General features: G+C 44.8%; 1 long non-coding RNA gene across 1 annotated transcript; it reads right to left on the bottom strand.

Moving 5' to 3' along the window:
• Positions 1-4,061: 4,061 nt before the first annotated feature.
• Positions 4,062-7,510, bottom strand: LOC120385979. The gene is made up of 3 exons (XR_005589463.1): positions 7,333-7,510; positions 6,675-6,716; positions 4,062-4,231 (listed from the first exon to the last, which is right to left on the bottom strand). It is a non-coding gene; the product is annotated as an uncharacterized LOC120385979 (long non-coding RNA).
• Positions 7,511-7,904: the final 394 nt, after the last annotated feature.

The raw sequence follows: 7,904 nt of genomic DNA, 5'->3' as shown, positions 1-7,904 counted from the left end.
AGCTATAGTGATACACAGCACCTTTACTCCATCAAATCTTTGGTTGCCTGTAGGAAAAAAAATCAGAGGCATAATTTTTCCAGGGTTAGACAGTTGCAAGTATTTGGAAGGTGTAAATTTCAAATACGTTGGTAGTTGCCAGAATGAACTTCAGGAAGAAACAGCCAACTTCTTTGGTTAATCTTTCAAGAGCTGTTAACACATTTTATAGTGCTGAATTGTTAGAACACATGGCAGTTTTCAAGTGCCCTTTGTTTCTTTGAGAAGTGAGATCTGGTCACCCACTTCTGCAAGGCTGGAGCCTTGTCTGCATTTAGGAACTTGGCATGCTAACCTCCTGGTTACATGACAGTGATAAAAATGCTTGTTTTCCGTCTGCACAAGTGCTTCACCATTGCTCCCACCAGTGAAGTGTACTGGTGCTGGTGCAGTGGTGGGAGATCTCCTGAATAACGCTAAGGAAGAGACAGCCTTCCTTTGATTGTTTGTCCCTGGCAGGGCCGCCCAGAGGATTCAGGGAGCCTGGGGCAAAGCAATTTCGGGGGCCCCTTCCATTAAAAATAGTTGCAATGCTATAGAACACTATATTCTTGTGGGGGCCCCTGTGGGACCCAGGGCCTGGGGCAAATTGCCCCACTTGCGCCCCCCGGGGTGGGCCTGGTCCCTGGTTTGGAGGCAGAAGACCAGAACATAATGGAGCACTTTTGCATTCAAACTAAAGTACCAACTTTAATCTGCTATCCTTACATGGGAGATTTAATTACTCAATTCCCCCATATATATTATTGGAAAATTCTTGTTCCTTCAAATAAAATTCCAATTTTGAAAAGCCTGAGGTACTGAAATCTCTGTGAGAAACTTCTGCCAGCTGTCAGTAACGAGTATTGCCTTAACTCATGATTACATTGTTGTTGCTGCAGAGCAAAGTCATGCACTCTCAGAAAGGGATAATGGGCTAGATATTAATCTCAGTTACCTCAGTATAACTCCATAGTAACTCCATTGACTTCAGAGTACTTACACTAGTATACATCCAAAATAACAAGAGATCAGAATCTGTCTCTCTGTGAACCTTTCTTACTTTCTCCATCTGTTTTCCCTTTACCCTTCATTTGTGGTATATGAGTAGGTGAAAATAACCTGTTCCCATGCCTGATAAAGAGGGGGTTCTCAAATCACAAATTCGGATAATCTTGGAGACTGAGCATCTCCATGCCTCAAAGCCTTCCTCTCAAAATCAGCATCTTATTATTATCACACATTAGGATTCTCCCTCACTTTCCCAATCTCAGTGTAGAATTTCCCTCTTCTCCCTCCTCCACAGGTCCTGCATCACAGTCTTTTTCCTAGTCTGAGGAAATTTTGGGGGATCTCCCTTCAGAACCCATCAAAACAGCTCCCAGTTTAGCCAGAGCGTTGGCTGCAGCATGCTATGAAGTGTTACTTCCCCAAAGTACTGAATATGCTGTCTCTGCACTGTTCTTGTCCACGGCCAGTGCAGGGACATCGCAGTCAGAGCTAACCCTTGGCGAGTCCTGGCTTTAATTTGTTTTACATTATTTCTTTAAAATGCCTTGATACTTGCAGAAGTTGCTATACTAATCAGCAAATAATAATAGTAAAATACAAAATTGTACCAGTCTCTGCAGTTTGTTCATTCTTCGTTGGTATGTTTCCTGTCTGTCCTTTTCTGATGAAAGAGTCTCTTGTACTTTGGGAAGAGTTCTAGAGGATTATTTAAATCTCCAATGCAGGAATGTGTGTATTTAGTCATCCATTAGATTGCGTTACAGACATTTGACTTGGCAGGTGTCTTGCCGACTGAATGTACTTCTCAAAAAGGGGTTGCGGGATCATAGATGAGGGCTTGGTTGGTTGGTTGGTTTTATTGAAAACACATGATATGTATGCTGGGGAAAAGCCTGATATTCACTTAGATCGTTTCATCCTTATGCATATCTGCCAGATTTCTTTAGACTTGACTTCCTTATACAATTTGGGGGGTTAGAGGACCTTTCTACGTCAAGCAACATTACGTTGAGGTTTGCACTGCATCCTTTTCTGCCAAAGAGCAGTTCTGGGGTTTTATTACAGGATTCAGAACTTTTTAGAGGTTTGTTAATTCTACAAGTTCGAGCATGACACTGACTGCTACTGTATTTAGCAAGAGATGATGCATCTTCTGTTTGGTATTACTGTAAGCACCTGTGGTCAGGAACGGTCTCATACAGTACTGAGAATGCTGTCAGTGCTTTACAAATAATAATGATAATCACCTACTATGCAATTTAACAAATGGTGGAACTGGGGAGAGTCTAGCTCCTCTTCCAAATCTTAACTTTTCCATCGGCAACCTGTCACACACACAGAATTTGACCTTGGGGCAACATCTCTGTCATTGCACTGTTGCCTTTTTAAAATAAAGCGTGTTTCTACTTTGAAAAGTGATTCAGTAAAAATAATACAGTGGGGTTCCATAATTACTGCTTTAATTGATGTCACTATTAAATGTGCTCAGATTAGAGGTAAAACAATGTTTTGACAGCCGTGCAGACTCAATCTGGGATCTGAAAGTCAAGCTGGGTTATTTCCTTCCCTCAAATTAATACCAGTAATGAAAGTTCTGCCAGTCAGTTTAGGCCCTCAGTGATACCTGTGCAGCCCCACTGTAATGAAAGTATGCCTCAGTGACATCTGCACTACCTAATTGTTGTCTTTGGGTTTGCCCAGGACAGGTATAATTGATAGGCAGGGGTCCATCATTTCATCCACAGGAAGAAATAGAATCCTGCTCAGTCCCTTATAGCTGTATCACTGTGACAGACTAAATGGGATTAAAAACTAGTAAAATCTTTGTATTGTCACTAACATGGCATACATGACTTTAAATACACAAAAAGCACATTTGATTAATAAGAAGGCACTGTTCTCACACACACACACACTTTTCAGAGTAGCCCTGCATTTTAAAGTACTTTCTAAATTACATCAACATTTGAAATCTGATGTTGCAAATAATCTTAGCACGGGGAAGGGCAAGTATATCATGTAAAAATATCTATGTTTAGTTAATTTTGGTGGTTACATACAACAGGGTAATTTTGTGCAAACTTCCTCCAGAAAACTTGTCAGCACATCTCTCATTCCTGGCTCTCTTTTGTGCAGTGTCAAAGAGCATGGTGATTTTTGCTTTATGCAAAAATGTCAACCAAGGAATCAGCTGAAACCAAATATATCTACTTAACTCTTGACCTACCAGTCTGTTAGTAGTAAAAGGGGAGGGGGCAGTGGTGGATTAACAAATTTGTCACCCCTAGGCCCTCAAAAAATTGCTGCCCCCCATGCCAGCTCACCTCTGCTCCCCTGGGGTAAGCCTGGGAGGGAGGGGGGAGAAGGGGAGTTGTGGTGCGCTCGGGAGATGGCAGCGGTGGAGTGATGGTGAGCTGGGGCAGGTAGCAGTTCCCTGCCGCCCCCCAAGAGTTACTCCTCGCGCCTGCCGGCCCCAGCTCACCTCTGCTCCTCCGCCTCTGATCGCGCCGCTACTCGCTTCTCCCTCCCTCCCAGCGCTTTCACGTGGCAAGCCTGGGAGGGAGGTGGAAGGAGGGAAGTGTGGCCCGCCTGGGGGAGGAGGCGGGCCGGGGATTAGGGGAAGGGGTGGAGTTGAGGAGGGGGCGTGAGCAAATTTGCCACCCCTGCAAATTTGTCGCCCTAGGCCTTGTTGGCCTAGGCGATACTACGCCGCTGGGAGGGGGAGGGGGGGCTTACATCTGAAATTGAATGGATTTGGGGAAGGGTCCCACTTTGCCACACATCCTGAGTGCAGCATCTTTTTCTATTTTGAGTTTTAAAATACAGCTGAGTTATGGTTAAAAATTTAGAAGACTGTGTAGCAGTGAAAAAATAAGAGATGCTCAAGCTAAATTCTAACAGCAGAAAAGGTTTTATTATTACACCTTGAGGAACTCTGCACTTCAATGGCCGGCTTCCTTCACGTGACCTTTCATCCTTTTCTTTGGCTTATTTTTCACTAGGTTGTGAGTTTTACACTCTGCTTTCTGGCAGCATTGGTTACACACCATTAAATTAGGACACAGGAACTGGAGACATGAGCCAGTGGGTCTGGCTGAAATAGCAATTGTTTATTACTCCAGAAATGGCTGTATTTTCCCCTCTGGGTACCAGAAGACAGTAAGGCAGTAGTAGCAACAACAGTGGCGGGGTTGCTTCTCTCCTATAAGTGAGAGTCCCAAGCATTTGAAGTTACAACCAACAGTAATAGCTGAACTGCTACGTCATGTAAGAGCTGATATTTATATATAATGATGGTATTTTGCATCTTTCATCCTGAAGGATCCCAAAGCTCTTTTAACTACTTTGCAAACTGTATAGGGATCACATAATTAACCACTGAAGTACCTGCTCCTTCAAGTGTGGGATACAGCATCTGGTAGCATAAAGTAACAGTTTTGGATATAAGCTGAAGAATCTCGTGATCATTTGAAACCAGAGTAATGTAGGGAGGCAGAATGCACAGGTCCTGTGATTCCCTACCTGGCCCCTAGACATAACACAGGTGCGGTGGTTTATTGGGCCTGAGTGGCCAATTAGCTCCCCTGCTTGCACCTGCCAAGTCTAAGTGATGATCAAGCCCAGCTGGGGAAGAGCTTGAGGCAGGGTTGCATAAAAGGACTGAGAAAGCTCAATTAGGGGATATTTGGGAGAGGGGGGCAGAAAACTTCTTTGGAGGGAAGGAAGGGCCTGAGGCAGGCTATAGTGATGTGGTTAATCAGGAGATGAGGTGGGATTAACCATGGGCTGTCAGGAAGTAGCATAAGAAGCCTAGAGCTAGGAAGGGGCCCAGGAAGACTCCTGTGCATCTTAAAGAGCCCATCTAACTATTCAGGATAGGGTCCCTGGGCTGGAACCCAGAACAGACAGAGGATTTGTTGTAAGGACTATTCCTCCCAGCATGGGGCTGTAGGCTGAGCCTTGAAGATGGGCTGAAGAATATTCCAAACAGGGATAGAAAGATCTTCTTGTGTTGAGATGTTTAGGGGCTTTTTGAAGAGTTGGTATCCCAGAAGGGGTTGTGTGACCGGACGGGACGGGACGGGAGGACTGAGTTGTGGAAAGGGGGGCTGCCAGAGCAATGGTTGGCAGCAGTTGCCAGCTAGGGGGAGAGCAAGCCACTAGGCCCTGCTCAGCCCCAAGAGGTGCCCTAGGGGTGAGTGAGCTCTGTCTGTAAGAGCATTAGTCCTGTTGTGACAATGCGGTGATACTTGTAGGTGTGGGTGTTCTGGGCTGCAGCTCTGTCTCGGCTGAAGAGGTTAATGAAATCAGAGGCATGGAAGGGCTTCTGTCTGAGACAAGAATAAAAAGTTCCAGGCTAATTAGCAGAGAGAGGATGTGAGTAAGAGATGACATATTAATACTATCAGGGTTGGAAGGGACCTCAGGAGGTCAGCTAGTCCAACCCCCTGCTTAAAGCAGAACTAATCCCCAGACAGATTTTTGCCCCAGATCCCTAAGTGGCCCCCTCAAGGATTAAACTCACAACTCTGGGTTTAGCAGGTCAATGCTCAAACCACTGAGCTATAACTTACATAAACTGATAACATACTGATCAGTTGGACACTCCACTTCACCCTTGCTCAGAATAAAAGAGCAAAGGGGCAACCAACTGAATTTAAAGGCGACAAATTGAAAACTGATGAAAGGAAATATTTTCTTCCTGCTGTGCATGATTAACCCATGGAACTCATTGCCACAAAGATATTGCTGGGACTAAGTGTAGTAGGTTTCAAAAAGGGTTAGATACTTACAGGAATAAGATCTGCAATTACAAGAGCTAGTATAAAAAAATCTGACTTTTTGTTTCCCCTTCCTCCACCCGCAATGCTACTATAATGTGATGGAATTACAGAGTTAATCTGCACCCCACTCCTACTAACTAAAGTCACATGGGAATCACTGACTATGGGATGACTATCGCTGGTTTGAATCCCTCTACCCCAGTTCCCAGACCTGTTCAGATGGACTAGCAGGACTCGGTTGAGTCTGGAATGGAAAAGCATGCGGGGTCTGCCTCTGTCCCCCTCTCTGGGGTAGAGCTGGAGTGTGCAATGGGACAGTAGATGAGGATGTCTTTTCACTCTTCCTTATCTGCTAGTGGAGGTTAGAGTGTGGATTGGAATAAGAGGCAGGTGCTGGCTCTAAATCCTTCCACCTTTGGGATCAGGTTAGTGTGTAGAAACTGCATGGCTAGGCTGGAGTCCTCCTTCCAAACACACACAGCCTGCTTTGAGGTTAGTCTGGCTGGCCCCTGTCCTGTCCTCTCACGGGGTGCAACTAGAGTGTGGAATAGAACGCACAGCCTTTCTCCCAAGGATCCCAGCACCAGTGTCCACTGCAGCAATGCACAATGCATTGCTGAGAAAACAGCTATTGTCCTTGGTACTATATAGCTAATGACATGCACAGCACAGCAATGTTTGCTACTGCTCAGACAGATCTCTGGTAATAGCTACGCTGCTGTATGACCAGAAACCCTTTGCAGCTGTAAGCTCATCCCTGCACAGCTCTCCCATGGCTAGCACAGCTTAACACGAAGTGATAAAGACACAGATTTCCTAGGTCTGTGGACACAGGGAGAAGTTATTACTGCACAAACTTACCTCATTCATCTCTCTCCTAAAACCACTTTTCTGCCTTGAAGCCTGCAAGACATGAAAGGGGAGGAAACATACTCAGCAAAACATCATTTAAAAAAAAATAAAGTAAACTCTCCAGATATATGCATGCCTTCCTAAGTAACCATGTGATCCTAGCATTGTCACCCTTTTCCTGCCTCTCCTCTCCATCTTGTCCAAGTCTCATCAGAACAAGAGTAAAGTCCTTTTGGACAGAGGGTCCATCTTGTTTGTGAGGCACCTGGCACATTTTTAGGCACTCAAAAAAACAATTCTGAAGCATCCATCACACATTGCAAATACCTCTTCTATCCAGGCTGTCTTGTAGGCCAGTGTCAGGATGGGAAAGATATAACAATTGTAAAATGTCAGTTGTCCTCAGGAGAATTTTGTGGCCTCTGGGATCCATAAAAGGACTCTGTCAAGTGGAAAGTGTGTGTGGGTTCAGAGCGGTGTTCTACTTAATGCTGCATTAAGCTTTGACCACTAGATGGCAGAATAAGTGCAAAGTTCCACACCTAGAATACTAAATCCAGTGTGTAGCTGAAGCATCTAGAATGGCTATTGCTGTAGAAAATAGGTGCTATAGACCTCAGCAGGAGTCACAGTCTATTTTAAAAAATAGAACCTGAACTCTCCATACCATCCTCATTTTAGCTGTTGTCCTGAATGCGACCAGTTTTGTTGCTGTCTTCCAGGAGGCCAGTTCTCAGCCATCTGTAGGTCTATTATTGGGAGAAGGTCTGTGCAAAGAGAAGAGTCTTGAACTGTAGATTATAAGAAGCAAAACTGGGATTAATCCTGATCACTGACAATAGGGAATTCCACAGCCTGGGGAAAACACTGCATATGGAATATAAGAGCTTCCCCCTAGGGATGATGAGTCAGTGTCCCTAACAATCTTAGCTACCATGGCAGGGGAGAGGTAGTCTTTGAGCTAGATTAGGGCTATAGCATTAATAGCTTTACAGATCAAGACCAACATCTTGAAGCCAGTCTGGAGCTGGATAGGGAGCTAGTAAAGAATAAAGCGCACCCAATGTGATGTGATCTTCTTAATGAGTTCCCCTGGGCAACGGGGTGGTGACATGATGAGTCAGATGCAGCTTTCTTGAGGCTTTAGTGGCCAACCCGAAAAATATCATTTTGCAGTGACCCTGCCTGGAGATGATGAAAAGCATGGATCCCTGTGGTTAGAGCTCCTGGTTTGTTGAA

The sequence above is a fragment of the Mauremys reevesii genome, linkage group 18, assembly GCF_016161935.1.
Source record: "Mauremys reevesii isolate NIE-2019 linkage group 18, ASM1616193v1, whole genome shotgun sequence".
NCBI classification, from domain to species: domain Eukaryota; kingdom Metazoa; phylum Chordata; order Testudines; family Geoemydidae; genus Mauremys; species Mauremys reevesii.
This window is presented reverse-complemented; position numbering and strand designations above follow the sequence as displayed.